Source organism: Macaca nemestrina, chromosome 6 (assembly GCF_043159975.1).
Source record: "Macaca nemestrina isolate mMacNem1 chromosome 6, mMacNem.hap1, whole genome shotgun sequence".
Lineage (NCBI taxonomy): Eukaryota > Metazoa > Chordata > Mammalia > Primates > Cercopithecidae > Macaca > Macaca nemestrina.
Genome location: NC_092130.1, coordinates 92,300,913 through 92,319,334, shown reverse-complemented (window position 1 = coordinate 92,319,334; position 18,422 = coordinate 92,300,913). Strand labels below are relative to the sequence as shown.

Here is an 18,422-nt window from a genome sequence, read left to right as displayed (position 1 = left end):
ATGCTTACAAATAAGAGAGTGTGAGTCCTCCAATTTTATTCTTCTTTTTCAAACTTGTTTTATCTATCGTAGGAGTCTCTAGATTCCATATCAATTTCTGGATGAATTTTTCCACTTCTGCAAAAAATATCTTTGAGGTTTTGATAGGCATTATATTGACTCTGTATATCATTTTGGGCAATACGGACAATTAAAGAAATCTTACATCAATGATCAGTAAATATGGGCTGCTTTTCCATTTATTTTAGTCTTTTAAAATTTCTTTCTGTAATGTTTATTTCATTGTAAAAATTTTCACCTCTTTGGTTAGGTTTATTCCTGAGTATTTTTTTCATTTGTTGTTATTGTAAGTAGAATTAATTTATTTTACAGATGGTTCATTATTTAGTGTATAGAGGTGCAATTAGTTTTTGCATATTGATTTTGCAGCCTGCAACTTTGCTGAATTTATTTATTTAGTCTAACAAGTTATCCATGGAATCTTTAGAATTTTCTGCATATAAGATCATGTTATCTATGAACAAAGATAATTTTACATCTTCCTAAAAATTACATGATTTTAACACAAAATTTAAAAGTGTATGAATTTCACACATTGCTTTCTGTGACATAATTGCAATGGCCCTAGTAGGTCTAAAAAAAAAAAAAAAAAGAAAAATACACTTGAAAATATAATACCATCACCAATTCTGGGGAAAATATAATACCATACACCAATTATGTAATTAGTTTCTAGTTGAAAATACCTTACATAGACCTTCATCCTCTAATCTATTAACTTCCTTAATCATACTTTTTGTTACTACCTTATTTATTACCCAAAACGATGTTTTAATTTTTGCGTGCTTCATGGTTACTGACATTTTCAATTACATGTCTTAGATTTTTCAATATTCAAATAACAGTTAAACATTGAACAACAGTAATTCTGAAAAAATGAAGACAACCACTACATATATACCTTTCAAATAGTAATGTTAATTGCTGTCTCTCTAAAATGTTAATCATGTATCAGTGAGACCAGCATGCAATCATCCTTCCCATGGTCCCAATTATATATTCATAATATCTGTGATTTACATGTGTGACACAGTTTTATTATTATGCTTCAATATAAATAAAAATGGATCAATACACCACCATGTGAATAAAATTAAAGAATTTTTACATGGATAGATATATACTTACTTTTTCAAAACCATAACGCCTGTGCAAGATTTGGGCAGTTGTTTAAATTATGGACATAACTTGTTTTATTGAGTTTCACTTTATGATTTTTGGCTTAAGTTAATTTACTATTATTGAAGGAGGTTAGACTAGAGTAATCCATAAGATCACTTCAACAGAAAAAATATGTAATACGTACTCATAACCCACGATTAAGAAGATATTATCTATGGAATATTGGTTATACTAGATGAATCTAACAGGCTACATATATTGAAAGTTTCAAATATTATTTTTAATAGAACAAAAGCATCAAGTCAAATAATAAGAAATCATTTTTTTTCAACACATAGTAGTTTTAAGTTACATTGTAATGGCTTTCTAAAACATTTTAAAAATAAAATTTCTTGAAAAAAAATCCTCTCAGTGGTCTCATCTACTTATTTATATCTGAAAATAAAGGTACTGGCAATTGGTGGGAAATTCGAATAATTGGATACAGATTGATAATCTATGGCAGGGATCCCCATGGCCTGTTAGGAACTGGGTCTCATAGCTGGAGGTGAGTGGCAGGCAGGTGAGCATCACTACCTGAGTTCTGCCTCCTGTCAGACCAGTGGAGGCATTAGATTCTCATACGAGTGCAAACCCTATTGTGAACCTTTCATGTGGGGAATCTAGGTTGAATGCTCCTTATGAGAATCTAATGCCTGATGATCTGAGGTGGAACAGTTTCATTTGAAAACCATCCCCTTTCACACCCAGGTGGAAAAATTTTCTTCCACAAAACCAGCCCGTGGTACCAAAAAAGTTGGGGACCACTGGTCTACGGAATAAAAATATCAAGTCTATTTTACATGAATCATCTTTTTTTTATTCAAACATTGACTTTATCCAAAATATTTAATTTGGCTTTCAAAGCCCTTTTTTTCAGTAACATATGGATGAAAGCATTATTCCTAATGACTTATTTCAAATTAAAAACAACAACAACAACAAAAACAAATTAAAATGTCTGATGGTGATGAGCTTACAGATAATCAAGGCAACCTTAGCAACAGATAGATTCTGTCTGTATTCTTATGAATTTTGACATTTTTATCAAAATTGAACTCTCGGTACATGTATATATTCCCAAATACAGTGTCAGTATTTTTATTTCACTTAAAAAATTCGTACATTAGGCAGATGAATTCTTTGAATGTATGACACCAGTAACAGCATTTTTAATAGCATTACATTGTTCTTATTTTCATACATAATCGTGCCACAGATTGAAAGAGGAAGCACAGCACAGGCAATTATATATCCATTCCCTGGCCCCATTTATGTAAAATCGTGGTGATTGATTTCCATAGACTGTAGTACATTCATTCCATAGACTGTAGTACATATACTACTTGTTTACTCCATTTTTCAATCTATCACTCCTAGGGATTATGCCAAGTGTGATGATTTTGGTATGATTTGATAGATACTGAGCTTACATGTATATGTAGTACATATACATATGAATAATACATTCATATATTCATTCATTCAACCAGTATTCATGTGACAACGATATATTAAATGTCCATAGTACGCCAGGAAATAGGCAAAGCTTCCTGGTTTTAAAACACAAACAAAAAATATATATATATAAACTCTAACTTCAAAGAGTTTAATGATAGAGAGAGATGAGGAAAGAATTTATCAAACTGTTTGTATCAGTTAGAAGACAGAGATTTATATAGGATAAATAAGGAGAACATAGATAAGGTGTTAGTGTTATCTGATGGGAGAAGGAAGATAACAAGATCAAGGGAAAATAGTAACAGTATAAAGATGACTCAGAGGCAGAGAACATCATGGTTTTCCGAAGGAACTCTAAATGGATTGACATGGAACTGAGGGTCCTGGTATGGGAGGACAGGGTGACCTAGAGTGTACCTTACCAGCAGAAGACATATAATTGAGGCAACAAGTTTATGGAGTGTCTTGCATGCAATAAAGTTATCTCACAAGTGGAGGTATTATTTTACATATTGCTAAGAATATGCCATGAGTAGATTTATACACTCTATGGCAGCAAATGTTTTGAAGTGGCTTAGAAAACTAAGGTGGCAAAAAAGCATGCAATGAATCGTTGAAACGATCAGGAGAAAAGTAGGAATATGATAAAACCAGGGCTAAGCGGGCAAACAGAAATGTGTAATGTATTTCCTATATACAATTATTAGGGAAGAGGACCAAATTTGATTCTGAGTTTACTGAGTGCAAAGTATAAAAAGAAAGGGAGATACTAGCAAGGTTCCTAATATTCATGAGAAAAAACAGTTTCCTAGACAAAAACTAGAAAAGAAAAGGCAGTTGGTTGCAAGATTTCAAGCCCAAAGAAAAAAAGCAAACAGAGAGCTATTAAGAATAAGCTTTTAAAAAGTATATCTGAAAGAAATGTCTCTTGTGGGTCTTCATACAAAAAACATTGTGTGATACACGGTAGGATATTCTCAACAGCATCTGCACAATAGATCCAATGACAAATTTATATTTTTAAAAATTATTTTTAATGTCCTTGAGTGTAAACTGGTAGCCTAAAGCCAAAACTCAAGTTAATAAAAACAATTAGAAGAGAAAAGTGCAAATGGTGCAATCCAAATCCAGAGCTCTTTAGTGTTCTAGACAGATCCAAGGATAAAGTAGAGACTATTACATGGAATGTCTGAGCTAACTGATTGTAGTGGTGAATCCCCAAAATCAGGGAAAATTCCTTCTAACGTGAAAGATTCTCCCAGTGTTTGGGATGTAGTGCCATTCATCATTGATTAATGTCATTTACGCTTCATCCAATGGAACATCAAGACCTCATTCTATAAATAAAAATCACCAAATCCCCATTCTTCTAAACTCTAACAAAAGAAATACAAACATTTCCAATATTTTATTTACTTCCATCAGTATAAAAGGAGGCAGTATCTTGCTAAGTAGGAAAAAACTATGAGCTCCATTGCAACCTCATTATCATGCAGTGCCAGAGTGAATTTTTCCTCATAGAATGCCTAGGCCTTGAAACAACCCAATTCTAAATACTCAGAGTGGGGAAAAAAAGTATATAGGATCTAAAAATAGTGCCAAAAAGTATTAGCATAATGAAAATGTTGAAAATTAAGAATATCACCATGGCTTAAAATTATAAGCCTACTTGTTTACTCCATTTTTCAATCTATCACTCCTAGGGATTATGCCAAGTGTCATGATTTTGGTATGATTTGATAGATACTGAGCTTACATTTTATTGGAGGGGTCAGGGAGTAAACAAACAAACAAACAAAATAAATGAAATAATCATGAGGTGAGGCATGGTGGTTCATGCCTGTAATCCCAACACTTTGGGAGGCCAAGTCGGCTGGATCACCTGAGGTCGGGAGTTCGAGACCAGCCTGACCAACACTGAGAAACCTCATCTCTACTAAAATACAAAAACTTAGTCGGGCATGGTGGCACATGCCTGTAATCCTAGCTGCTCAGGAGGCTGAGGCAGGAGAATCGCTTGAACATGGGAGGCGGAGGTTGTGGTGAGCCAAGATCGTACCATCACACTCCAGCCTGGGCAACAAGAGTGAAACTCCTCCTCAAAACAATAAAAAATAAATAATAAATAATCATGAACCTGACAATGGCTATGAGAAAAGTGCTGATTATTAGTAAGTCAAATAAACTTAATATTAGAATACTGAAGGATGTGTCATCCTTCCTAAGTCATGATATCAATTGCACTGGTATTTTTTCTAGACTATATTTCACTTTAGACCAAGCCTAATTTTGTTCAGGCCAGAAAACCTGCAGGTCTGTGGTAATTTGCATGACTGAAAAAGAGACTTTCATTATCTCTTTGAGCATGATAGAAAAAAAAAAAATCAGCTGAAATTGTTCTCTTGGAGGTTGCTTCAGGCCAAACAGGCAATAACAAGGTAATAAATGAGACTTTATGTGAGTCCATGGAAAGAACTTATTGAAAGATGAGTATATTCCACTCCAAAACTATTCTCTTAGGTAGTTTTGCAAAGCAGAATTTCAGAATTTAGAAGATTATTACTCTGATGTGAGAGTCTGGCTGTGCCTGTGATGTAGTCTATTGTAAGTAAATAAAGTAAGATGTGAATTCATGTCCTTTAAAAAATTTCTTCTTCTTCACCTTGCTCTTAATATAGTTCTTCAGTGAGCATAATTCTTGATTTAAGTTTTATTTTACTAAATAACACACCTACTCAGTGTTTCGTCACTAGTATAGATCTTCTTATTTTCAAAGCGAACTAATGAGAAGTTCAGACTCTCTGGAAAAAAAATATATCTATGATTTTTCTTTTGCATGTGAATTCCACCAGCAGCAGTAGGGCCTGTTTCATGATTTATTATGTATGAGGCCATTTTGTTCTTGTAATACACATGAAGGAGCATTTTCTGTGCTTCATAATTGAGCAATAAGACATCAACAGCAAGCGCCTGCCTCTGACTCCATGGAATATTTACAAGAATGAAGGCTGAAGTGCAAGTGATTTCAATCATCAGAACAGTGCAATAATCTCAAAGAAAAAAAATACTTGTAACTCCTAATGCGATTCAAAATCGAAATTATAAAAATGGAAACATCTGCAACTACTGTATCCATTCACTGTGTATTATTAATTTGGGGATGCTGTTGTTAGCAAATCAGAAAATTCCATTTGTGCTAAGAGTTCTGAAACTATTCCACAATGAGAAGTTACTTATTTTTCTATTGACGTTTTCTAAGAAAATGGCTTATTCCTGCAATTCACTTGATAGTAAAACTGTACAAAGATTTCTTAGGGGAATCCAGTTACTTTGAACAAAGAAAAAAGTCTCATTGATTATTTGTTTGTTTCCAGATTTGGAAGCTGGAAAATGAGACTCTGTCTCTGATAGAAAACATGCATTTTAGGAGCTGAACACATGGAGGTTCCTGGAAGATGGTGAGCCCAGGGAGGGTATGGAAGCTCCACGCCTCCTTCCTTTCTTATACCTCGTCCTATGCATCTTTTCATCTGTATCCTTTGTAATGCCCTTTATAATAAACTGGTAAATGTAAGTAAGTATTTACTGAGTTCTGTTAGCAGCTCTAGCAAATTAATAGAGCCCAAAATGGGGCCGTGGGAACTCCAACTTGAAGCCAGTCCATTGGCAGTTCAGGAGGCCTGGACTTGTGACTGGTGTGTGTGGGGGATTTGGGGTGCATTTGTGGGGATTGGGCCCTCAAGCTGTGGGGTCTGACACTGTCTCCAGGTAGATAGTGTTGGAATTGAATTAGAGGACATGGAACTGGTGTCTGCTGCTTGGTGTGTGGGAAACCCTACAAATTGGTCATAGAAGTCTTCTGTGTTGATGATTGTTGTGGTGGTGTGAGAGCAGAGGAAAAAGAGTTTGAGAGAGTTTTTTTCTGACATACTGGTTGGTAGTGGTGGGACATGCCGGACTGGCCCAGGCTTACAGAAACATCAGGTTTGGGAAGAGAAAGGTTAAAATGGTGAAGAGATGAAGAACCATTGATTCCTATGTGGCCACGTGGCCACCCACTGTATAAAGCTACAGCTAGGTTGAGATCAGCTACTAAAGGTAAAAGTTACCAGTGGACTTTACAGATGAACCTAACTTCCAGTGAATTGGTTCACTGGGTATATAAGGAAATGCAAACTGTGAAAAAAAGGCTCTTGTTATGTATAATAGCTAAAATGAAACCAAGAGAGCATTGGGTTGGGCCTTGAGGCTGGACGAAGCTCAGATGTGTATTTGTGTGAGCTCAGGCCACTAGCCTGAATGCCACCCACAATGGAGAAAATTATACCAGTACAACAGAAACTACCTCTGAGACCTGTGGTTGCCAAAAATGTAGTTAATATGGGGGAAGGGCAAAATCAAACACAGTGGTTTGGATTTGTGTCCCAGCCCAAATCTCATGCCCCCAATTGTAATCCCCAGTGTTGGAGGAGGGACTTTAGTGTGAGGTGATTGGATCATGGGGGTAGATTTCTCCCTTGCTGTTCTCATGATAGTGAGTTTTCATGAAACCTGATTGTTTAAAACAGTATGGCACCTCCTCCTTCACTCTCTTCCTCCTGTTCTGGCTGTAAGACATGCCTGTTTCCCCTTCATGTTCCTCCATGATTGAAGGTTTCCTGAGGCCTCCCCAGCCATGCTTCTGATATAGCCTGTGGGAGCATGAGCCAATTAAATGTTTTTTATTTATAAATTACCCAGTCTCAGGTATTTCTTCATAGCAATGAAAGAACAGACTAATACCAAAGACTGGTACTGAGGAATGGGGCACTACTATAAAGACACCTGAAAATGTTGAAGTGCCTTTAGAACTGGCTAACACCCAGAGGTTGGAACAGTTTGTAGGGCTCAGAAAAAAAAAAACAGGAAAATGAGGGAAAGTTTGGAACTTCCTAGAGACTTGTTAAATTGTTGTAACCAAAATGCTGATAGTGATATGGACAATGAAGTCCAGGCTGAGGTGGTCTCAGATAGAGATGAGGAACTTACTGGGAACTGGAATAATGTTCACTCTTGCTATGCTTTAGCAAAAAGACTGGTGGCATTGTGCCCCTGCTCTAAGGATCTATAAAACTTTGAACTTGAGAGATGTTTTAGGGTATCTGGTGGAAGAAATTTCTAAGCAGCAAAATGTTCAAAATGTAGCCTGGATGCTTTTATAGCCTAAACTTCTATTTGTGAGCAATGAAATGATGTAAAACTGGAAATTATATTAAAGAGGGAAGAAGAGTTTAAAAGTTTGGAAAATTTGCAGCTCGGCCATGTGGTAGAAAAGAAAAATCCGTTTTCTTGGGAGGAATTCAAGTCTGCTGCATAAATTTGCATAAGTAAGGAGGATCCAAAGGTTGATAGCCAAGATAATGGGGAAAATGCCTCAAAGGCATTTCAGAGACCTTTATGGAGGCCTAGACCATTGGAAGCCCAGAGGCCTAGGAGGTGAAGATGGTTTCCTAGGGCAGGCCCAGGGCTCTGATGCTCTGTGTAGCCTTGGGACATGGTGCCCTTTATCGTGTCCAATCCAACTCCAGCCAAGGCTAAAATGAGCCAAGGCACACCTCAGGCCATTGTTCCAGATGGTGGAAGCCAATAGTCTTGGTGGGTTCCATGTGATGCTAAACCTGTGGGTGTAAAGAAGGCAAGAGTTGAGGTTTGGGAGCTTCTGCCTAGATTTCAGAGGATGTATGAAAATGCATAGATGTCCAGACAGATGTCTGCTGCAGGCTTGGAGCCCTCATGGAGAACCTATACCAGGGCAGTGTAAAGGAAAAATGTTGTATTGGAGCCCCCAAACACAGTCCCCACTGGGACACTGTCTATTGAAGCTGTGAGAAGAGGGCCACCATCCTCCAGAACCCAGAATGTTAGATTCACCAACAGCTTTCACCATACACCTAGAAAAGTTGCAGGCACTAAACATCAGCCCTTGAGAGTAGCCATGGTAGCTGAGCCCTGCAGAGCCACAGGGGCAGAGCTGTTCAAGACTTGGGAGCTTACTTCTTGAATCACTGTGGTCTGGAGGTGAGACATGGAATCAAAGGAGATTATTTTGGAGCTTTAAGATGTAATGACTAGGCCGGGCACGGTGGCTCAAGCCTGTAATCCCAGCACTTTGGGAGGCCGAGATGGGCGGATCACGAGGTCAGGAGATGGAGACCACCCTGGCTAACACGTTGAAACCCCGTCTCTACTCAAAAAAATACAAAAAACTAGCCGGGCGATGTGGCGGGCGCCTGTAGTACCAGCTACTCGGGAGGCTGAGGCAGGAGAATGGCGTAAACCCGGGAGACGGAGCTTGCAGTGAGCTGCGATCCGACCACTGCACTCCAGCCTGGGCGACAGAGCCAGACTCAGTCACAAAAAATTAAAAAAAAAAAAAAAAAAAAAAAAAAAAAAAGATGTAATGACTGACGTGCTGGGTTTTTGACTTGCACAGGTCTGCAGCTTTTCTCATTTGTCTGATTTCTCCCTTTTGGAATATGTGTATTTATCCAATGTCTGTACCCCCATGGTATCTTGGAAGTAGCTATCTTGTTTTTTCTATTTTATAGGTTCATAGGCAGAAGGGACTTGCCTTGTCTCAGATAAGACTTTGAACTGTGGACTTTAGAGTTAATGTTGAAATAAGTTAAGACTTGGGACACTGTTTAAAAGGGGTGATCGTATTTTACAAGCTGAGAAGAATATAATATTTGAGAAGAGCCGGAATAATATGGCTTACATTTGTGTTCCCATCCAAATCTCATGCCCTCAGTTATAATCTCTAATTTTTAAGGAGGGGCCTGGTGGGGTGTGATTGGATCATGGAGGTATATTTCCCCCTTGTTGTTCTCATGATAGAAAGTTCTCATGAGATCTGGTTGTTTAGAAGTGTGTAGCAACTCCTCTTTCATTCTCTTCCTCCTGCTGCAGCCATGTAAGATGTACCGGCTTCCCCTTCACCTTCTGCCATGATTGAAGGTTTTCTGAGGCCTCCCCACCCATGCTTCCTGTACAGCCTATAGAACCATGTGCAAATGAAACCTTTTTCTTGATAAGTTACCAAGTCTTAGGTATTTCTTTATAAAAGTGCAAGAACATACTAATATACCCAGTAACCCAAGAACAAACTAATATACCCAGAAGGTATAGCGTGGAAGAAGTTCTTCATTTTATAGATTAGTATCATCAGCTTTCTAAACAACCTTTACTCAAATGAATTATGAGAGTGAATAATTATCTCTCATGGGGTGATATCTTTGGTTTCAAATGATGCAGAGTGGAAGAACACATTTAGGTTGATGCAGAACCCAGAGCTCAAAATTGAGCAATGGGTATATCTGATCCAGACATACAGGAGATTGATAGTCCTCTGTGGAGTGTTTACTGGGGCTTTTTTCAAAAGCTGTGAGCGCTCCCCATCAATATGAGTACTGAGGCTTTGAACTAGAGAATTTCCACTTGATGTGCACTTACTGCCATAGCACCGGCTGTTGACTGAAACTACCTTTACAACTGAAGGATATTAAGTAATTTTGACACCTGAAATACCAGTGCTGTTTTGGATGTCAGAGAAATGCTTTAATGGGGATGGCAGAGCTCAGAAGTGTTCCATAACATGATAGCAATGGTTTATACAGGAGCATGCTACCCAGGGAATGCAAGGAGGAAACACTCACAAGCTAGGAGCATCTTTAACTCTCGGACTGACTCTGAAACTGTGTGAGGTGCTGCTGGATCCTTGGACATTGTGCATTGACACTTGGACAATGCACTATGAAGGGCTCTTGGTTGACAAACAAGGAGCTGCTTAGTTTATGGATGGCAGTTCCAAAGGGATTGAACAACATTCTGTTTGGAAGTCTGCTGCTTTGATCAAAGAAGGTAAAAACAGATCAGTTTGATGGGGTGAATTGCTTGCTGGTTTTGAACTGAATAATTAAAGAATGGTACAAGCCCCTGTGTTTGGGTTTTTACTCACTCACGGGCAGTGACCAATGGCCTGGCCATACACTTAGGCAAGCAGGCAATGGAAATCAGACTTATTAAATGGATGCTCATAAGCTGCGTAACCCTGTGGAAGTTTGAGGGGTGCATTAGAGTAGAACAAGTCAATGCCCATCAGAATAATTCCCTTCAGGTTCAGAAGGTGACAGAAATTGACAAGGAGGTAGTCCCGTGCGCTCCCTTGAGGTATCCACCTGTGTTCATAAAATGAGTGGATATGGTGCTACTGCAGCAGCAGAGATGGGCTGAATCAAGACCTCTTTCTTTTCCACCCTCTCAGGCACATAATACCAGTTAGAATTGTTTTGCTTCTCAGCAAGAGAGGCAGAGACTGCTTATGTCTATAGGGCAGATTCCCTGGTGGGAAGGCCCTGAACAAAGCTTACAATTGAGACTGAGGCCAGTAGCTCTGAGGGGCTGCAAATGGGTCTTGACAGGAATAGGCACTGATTTTGGACTGGCTTTGCTTACCCAGTAGAAGATGAAAATGCTTACAGTGCTATTAAAAAAAGAAAACTGAAACAGAAATGTTACATTAATTTGGATGATCTTTCTTTCTTTCTTTCTTTCTTTCTTTCTTTCTTTCTTTCTTTCTTTCTTTCTTTCTTTCTTTCTTTCTTTCTTTCTTTCTTTCTCTCTCTCTCTCTCTCTCTCTTTCTCTCTCTCTCTTTTTTTTTTTAGGCGGAGTCTTGCTCTGTTGCCCAGGCTGGAGTGCAGTGGCATGCTCTCGGCTCACTGCAACCTCTGCCTCCCGGGTTAAAGTGATTCTCCTGCCTCAGCCTCCTGAGTAGTTGAGATTACAGGTGCCCACCACCATGCCCAGCTAACTTTTATTTTTAGTGGAGAAGAGGTTTCACTATGTTGGCCAGGCGGGTCTCAGACTCCTGACCTCAGGTGATCTGCCTCAGCCTCTCAAAGTGCTGGGATTACAGGTGCGAGCCACAGTCCCTGGTCCATTATGTCTTCCGATCATGGAACACATAGCCCATATGTAATGTCAATAGTGGGCAGAGAGATACTCTCCTTCGAGTAAAAGCTTGATAGAGAAATAGATTGGGGCAATTGAAACACTGGTTTTCTAAAACAAGGGGAGATAAAAACATGCAGGGTGGCTTACATGTCTTCACTAGTGTGTGCTCACACTCAACATGATTGGGACTGCTGTCCCCACTAGAATTTTCTCTGTTTTCCTGGGTTATCTGAAAAGAGAGGGTTGGGAAGATGGTGGTATGACTATGCAATTCTCACCAAGGGAGGAGTAAAATGGTATAATGACTATAATTTTTTTCCTTTCAATTCACCTAAAAAAATATTTTATCTCCTACCTGATGCAGTGGTCCTAGTACCAGGGGTGCAACTACACATGCTGGAAGCAGAGATGATTTCTAAGCAATAAACTGTAACTATGGTTTTAAACCTTATGTCAGAATTCCTAAGGGCCTGATGGCAGTGTGTGTGCCTTTACCCCATCTAGCAAAATTCAGATTGAGAATGAATGCAGTTGTATTACCTGGTGGTAAAAACAGCTCACTGGTTCTGCAGCTCTGTGACTTTACCTTATCTGAGTGAGAGTGGACTGGGGAGAAGAAACTTGGCAGACTTGACAGCTGCCTGCAATCTAGACCAGCAGAGTGGTGATTTGAAAGTTCCTTCCAAAAGTGAAAACATTAGGTAGGGTATTAATGGAGAGAAGTGTAAATGAATGAATAAATGGGTTATAAATTGAGAGAAATCCAACATTACATTAATACTTTGAAAGAGGCTCAGAGCAAGCAATGACATTGTTTCTTAGCTCCATTATTCCAGATGCCTGAAATGGTGAAGCTGTGTGTTTACTGAGACCACTCCTCTTTCAGAACCTGACAAGATTGAAAGGAAACCTGCACTCCTGAGTAGCCTCACCCTGGGAGGCATTCACAGAATATGATGGACTGGACTCATTATTAATGATTATATTATATATATCCTTTTTATGTAAGGGATCAGTGGTTGAAAAGCAGGCATGGCCTGTGGTGGTATAATATATATTAATCATATATCTGCATATGATTTGTCCACAGTTCTTGGTTCATAACTCCTATAGTCCTTGCTACAGACTTTTGCTATAATGCTGGGTGTGTTAGGCCTCAGGAAACAGTCTCTCTTTCACCTGCCTCAAGGTAGAACTCTAATCTTCACCTACCTTTCTGATTGTGGGTCTTACGACCCCTCCCTTGAGAGGGTCCCACCCTATACCCTGGGGGATGAAATGCTGATTTTATGAAGCTTCCATAAAAATCCAAGAGGACAGGGTTAGGAGGGTTTCTGGATAGCTGAACACATGGAATGTCCTAGAAGGTGGTGCTCCAAGGAAGTCAAGGAAGCTCCAGGCCCTTTTCCCCATACCTCCCCCTACAAATCTCTTCATCTATATTCTTTGTCATATCCTTTAGAATAAAACAGTAATCATAAAAAATGAAAAACAAAACAAAACACCCATTTAAAATCCTCCCTGAGCTGCACAAGTTCATCATTTTTGTTCCTGTTTTAAGTAATACACGTAAATGGAATAACATTTTGTTCTACTATATACGATTATTGTTAGAAGGCATAGAATTTGGCAGAAATCTTTAGCTGGGTCCGTTTATTGAAACCGAAATAACTTCAATGCAAATACTTTGAAATACTAAAAAAATTTACAGAAAAATTCTGAAATAATTGCAATGTGGTTAAAAAGATAAAACCAAGAGAAAAAACCAGGGATTTTACTATGATCTTTCAAGAAAAAAAAAAATTTTAACTGTAAATTAACTGCATGGTTGTTAGGAAAGATGACAGTTGTACAGAGGATAAGTAAGTTATTTTGCAGAACCAGAGATGTATGCAATCAAGAGAACCTGATCAGCATCACCACCTTATATTGTTGGCCCTAATTACTACTAAGTCCAAAGGAGGCTTGAGGCCCTGAGAGGCAGTCAGCCTTTCCAGGAAAGACTAGTGTAATTTTTTTCTCAATATGAACACAGAAACTCATATATGATACCTTTAAAGATCATCAAGGTCATAATTCCTACACAAGAAGCTGAGGCATAAACCCTAACATTTGAAAGACTTTGGGCAAGAGAGGAAAGAGAGGCCCACATATATCTAAATCTTTAAGAATCATGAATTGAGCCATAGATTTTAAGTAAAATTTTAGTAAGCATGTTCTTTCCTCTTTCCTTGACGATTAACCTATACTGTCAAAATAACATTAGAAAACCTGTGGGCTCACAATGAACTAAACTTGGTAAAATATTTTAAACAACTGAATTTAATCATTACTACATGTCTGAGTATTTTGGTTGTGTTTGCATAAGCAATAAAATAAAGACATGTAAGTCATATTTTTGTTTTATATTTTTCATTAAATTTGTATCAAAGGGTAGAAAGTTTCAGTCATGCAACATGAATAAGTTCTGGAGGTCTAATATACAATATGAGAACTGTAGTTAATGATGACATATTGTATACTTGAAATTTGCTAAGCAGGTAGATCTTCAGTGTACTTACCACAACAAAATAAAAACTATGTGAGATGATGAATATGTTAACTAGCTTGATTGTGGTGATTATTTCACAATGTATACCTATATTAAAACACCTTAAATATCTACAAATTCTATTTGCCAATTATATCCCAATAAAACTGATAAATATTTTGGTGCTTTTGTTTTAATTTCAGAAAAATCAAAATTTCTGTCTTTATAATTAAACATTTCATGTAACTTGTTCTCTGTTGCAAGTAATCCCAAATTAGAACACTTTTTTGAGTGATTTTACTTCTTAGGTAGCTCTTTAACATTAATTTCAGCACGGCAAAACTTGACTCTGCTGAGACAATGGCAACTGGAAGTATAATTAAACAGCATAGTCATACTTAGATTTGGAAATGAGCAATTCATTTTAAAAATTGTGTACAAACATTGTAATGAGCTTATATATCATGAATTCATTACCAAACCCACAAAATAATCTAATTTCTTCATATAATTTTCAAGTCACTTAAGAATCATACAATATTTCTGAAATTCTTTCATATTTTTCATGCTGGAATATTATAAAGAAAATGTTAAAAGAAGGATGTTGATCACTTTGATAAAAGTTCTCTTCAGTCAGGAATATATATTGACATATAATGGCAAAAAAAGAGTGTCTATAGTAATTAGTTTTGACATTACTTCTCTGAAAAATTTTCTTTTCCATAGTCACAAAAATATTTTTGTTTCCTTGCTCTATTTTCCTTATATTTGAAAGTCAATTTTGTCCCATATTCCTCTATTTTTTTCCTAAAACGATTTCTATCTTTTAAATATTTTATAATTATTTAAAAAATATTTTAAGTACAATTGACAAATGTAAATCTGTTCTTTTATGTTTTTACTAACATTAATAGCAAACAAAAGTTCATATCCAATTACTATGTACAGAAAAAATAAAAATGAGCACAATTTACAGTTTACAGAAACTCAAGTTTCCTTTTGGCTTAAGAATCATTTGCCACTTTAGAAACTTTTCTTGTGCATTTTGGTAAACTTAATAAAATTGCTTTGACAGCATTTAGTTGACATTTATATTTTGTGCCTGAGAGTGCCTATAAGTTGAAGTTGATATATGTGTCATTCATCAAGATATTTCATCTTTGGGTTGATTCAAAATATATTATATTTAATCTATAAGTTGTTCCAAAAAGTATCATCTATATAGGCACAACTGAGGTCATGTCTCCTTGAAGAAAATTCAGGCTAAGTATTATATATGACACTACACACACACACACACACACACACACACTGCACTTCTGGGTTTGGAGCTGAACGAAGTAAATGCCATTGTCATAAGATTATTTTTAACAATATTTTAAAATACTGTAAATAATACTGAGGATTTAAATTTACCTTGAAATTATTTTTTTATTAGGTATAGATTAAAATTGTTTTTGTTTCTAGCATTCAGTATTCATACAGGTACCAATTTAAAGACTGATGTGATTCTTCATGCATGTTGCATCTAGAACTACATAAGAATAATATAAATTATTAAATAATACTGTTTTTTAGCCATCATGTCCTACTATTGAAAATGTGTATTAATTTGTTACACCTCTAGAACCATAAAAGAGAGGCAAAGAAAATGGACACTTGGCACTGCTAGAAAATAACACTTCTTTGTGGGGGAGGTTATTATATTCATGCTCTCTGAGATGAAGAATTTGACAAATTATTCTGCACTACTCCAACTGAAGTCCTCCCCATTCTCTGAAGCAGTGTTTATCTCCTACATTGTCAGTGGCACAAACTGCATCTTTCCCTCATTTGGATATTGTGGTCTTGTGTCAAAGACACAGAGAAAGAGAAGTGGCAAAGTGATTCCTGGGCTTATTTTAGGTATTTAACACCCTCTGATGCTAGTGACCTAGGACAAAGTCAGAAAACAAAACTGCCTAGGAAAGGAGATTTAATTGTTCAAGATGTTTCACAGCCAAGTAGTAATAAAGCCAAGTGCAGTACTATGGTTTCTTAATCCCTGTATGGAGTTGGTTTTTTTTTTTTTTTTTTTTTTTAAATAACCATTTATTTTCTGTGAAAAGCCTGTATAAAGTTATTTTAGTAATTCTTCCTAATTTTATTATCATTCAAAGAAAGCATGAGAGTTATGATAAATCATATAGTGACTTTGTCTAAATGAACTGTATAGTAAATTGCATGCTATAGCTCTGAAAAGCCAAGGTAATATAGTAATAAAAATTGGCATTTGATATTTTTGTGACATTTCATGCTTTTTTTTTTGTTGTTGTTGAGACAGAGTCTAGCTCTATTGCCCAGGCTGGAGTGCAGTGGTGCGATCTCGGCTCACTGCAACCCCTGCCTCCCAGGTTCAGGTGATTCTCCCAAGTAGCTGGGATTACAGGTGCATGCCATCACGCTCGGCTAATTTTTGTATTTTTAGTAGAGATGAGGTTTCACCGTGTTGGCCAGGCTGGTCTCTAACTCCTGATCTCAAGTGATCCACCGGCTTGGCCTCCCAAAGTGCCGGGATTACAGGCAGGCATGAGGCACCACACTAGGCCACATTTTATACTATTAACTAGATAAATCTTAAAAAAAGGTACAGGAATTTGAGACTAGTGAACTCAGAGTCAAGAAGCCTTGATTTTAATCTCAGCTCTGTAATTGACTACACATTGTAGTTTCTCTGAGGCAAAACAAATAAATAAGAAAACATGAAACTTTTTTAGCTCTGTGAGTTTATACGTAATAAGTTTAACAAATAAGTATAAGGAAGAACAATTATTTTATTGTATGTCAATAGATTTTTCTCTTCAATAAAGAGAACTGTTTTGCTTCTTTGTTCAGAGCTGTGATTTCAAAATGAGGCCCCTCATAGAACATCATCCACATTACCTGAGAGCTAGTTAGAAAAGAAAACGCTCAGGGCCTATACCAGACCTATTGAATTAGAAACTGGGGCTGTGTGAACCATCAATTTCATTTTATTTCTAGGTGATGTCAATGTATCCTCATGTTTAGGAACCACTGCTCCAGAATACTCATTTAGACCTAGGAAAAATGTAAAGAGAAAGTGATAAAATTTGGTGTGAATTAGTTATGGAAACATTTGGCAGATGTTAAAGATAGAATGCCATAAATTAATTTTGTATAAACAAAGTGGGTTAAATGTAACCTTCACAATATGAGAAAACAGACTATAAAATGTTCATGCTCCTTACCTAGTGTTTCTCAGAAAATGGTTAATCATTTGAGGTGGTAAGCGCCTTTCTATTAGTGGCAATGGTTGGTCCTTTATGCAGTGCAAAAGGGGTTTACATTGTTCTGTTTTTCAACAAAGCGAGTAACAAAATGTGGCAAGGAAGGTAGAGACAGAGAGTTCAGATTTAAGTACACAAAGAGGACCAGGACTCTTTAACCATTCTAGTATTAATAGGTGAAACCAGAAGCAACCTTTATTTGTAACATTTTCTTTGTGAAAGAGACCAAAGTTTTCCATGAAATCAGTTTTCAAAAATAAAACTAAGAAACAGTATGAGAAAGCCCAAGAGCTAAGTGACAAAAGTTCTAAAGAAAGAAGCAGATATCCCAGGACACAGGAGCACACTCCAGTTGATTCCAAGAGCCTAGAAGAATACCATCTGGATTATTGCCCTTGAATCTCCTTGTCAGTTTAATTATGAGTTTAATCAAGAATAGATACTACCAACTAACATTGAAATTCATTGTATGTCATGGTACAGAAAGTCTAGAAAACTCATTTTACTGTGTGTTTTCAGTCTTTTGATGCTAATTAGGAGGCATTTTAATAAAGCTTTGAGCATCAGAAGAAAACCTCTAGGTATGATCATTCACATACATGTGAATTGGGTGGATTCTAACCAACTATATAGTTTGCAGACTGCATTAATAAAATAGCTGTAACAAGGCTTATTTCTTTGTGTGTATGCTGTATGTTATATTAGCATGATAGCTGAGGGAAGAGACAAGTAAGTAAATGTGTTTATGCACTGAAGAGCTAAAGAATAGTCAAAGATATTAAAATAAAGGAGAAATAATGTTTGATAAATGTAAGGAGACTTGAAAGCACCAGGAGTACACTGATATATGCCATTTACGCAATATTAATTCCAGCCATTTATTTCAAACTTTGTGTTATTGAAAAATACCTAAACTTAAAGTCATTCAGAA

At 36.9% G+C, this 18,422-nt stretch overlaps 1 long non-coding RNA gene across 1 annotated transcript in view; it reads left to right on the top strand.

Annotated features, from left to right (window-relative positions):
- The window catches only part of LOC139363830 (uncharacterized), a 125,017-nt gene extending 110,363 nt beyond the window's left edge, over positions 1-14,654 (top strand). The window contains exons 6-7 of the long non-coding RNA XR_011624863.1: positions 6,057-6,214; positions 12,511-14,654. This is a non-coding gene — a long non-coding RNA (uncharacterized lncRNA). The remainder of the gene's footprint in view (positions 1-6,056; positions 6,215-12,510) is intronic.
- The last annotated feature ends 3,768 nt before the right edge of the window (positions 14,655-18,422 follow it).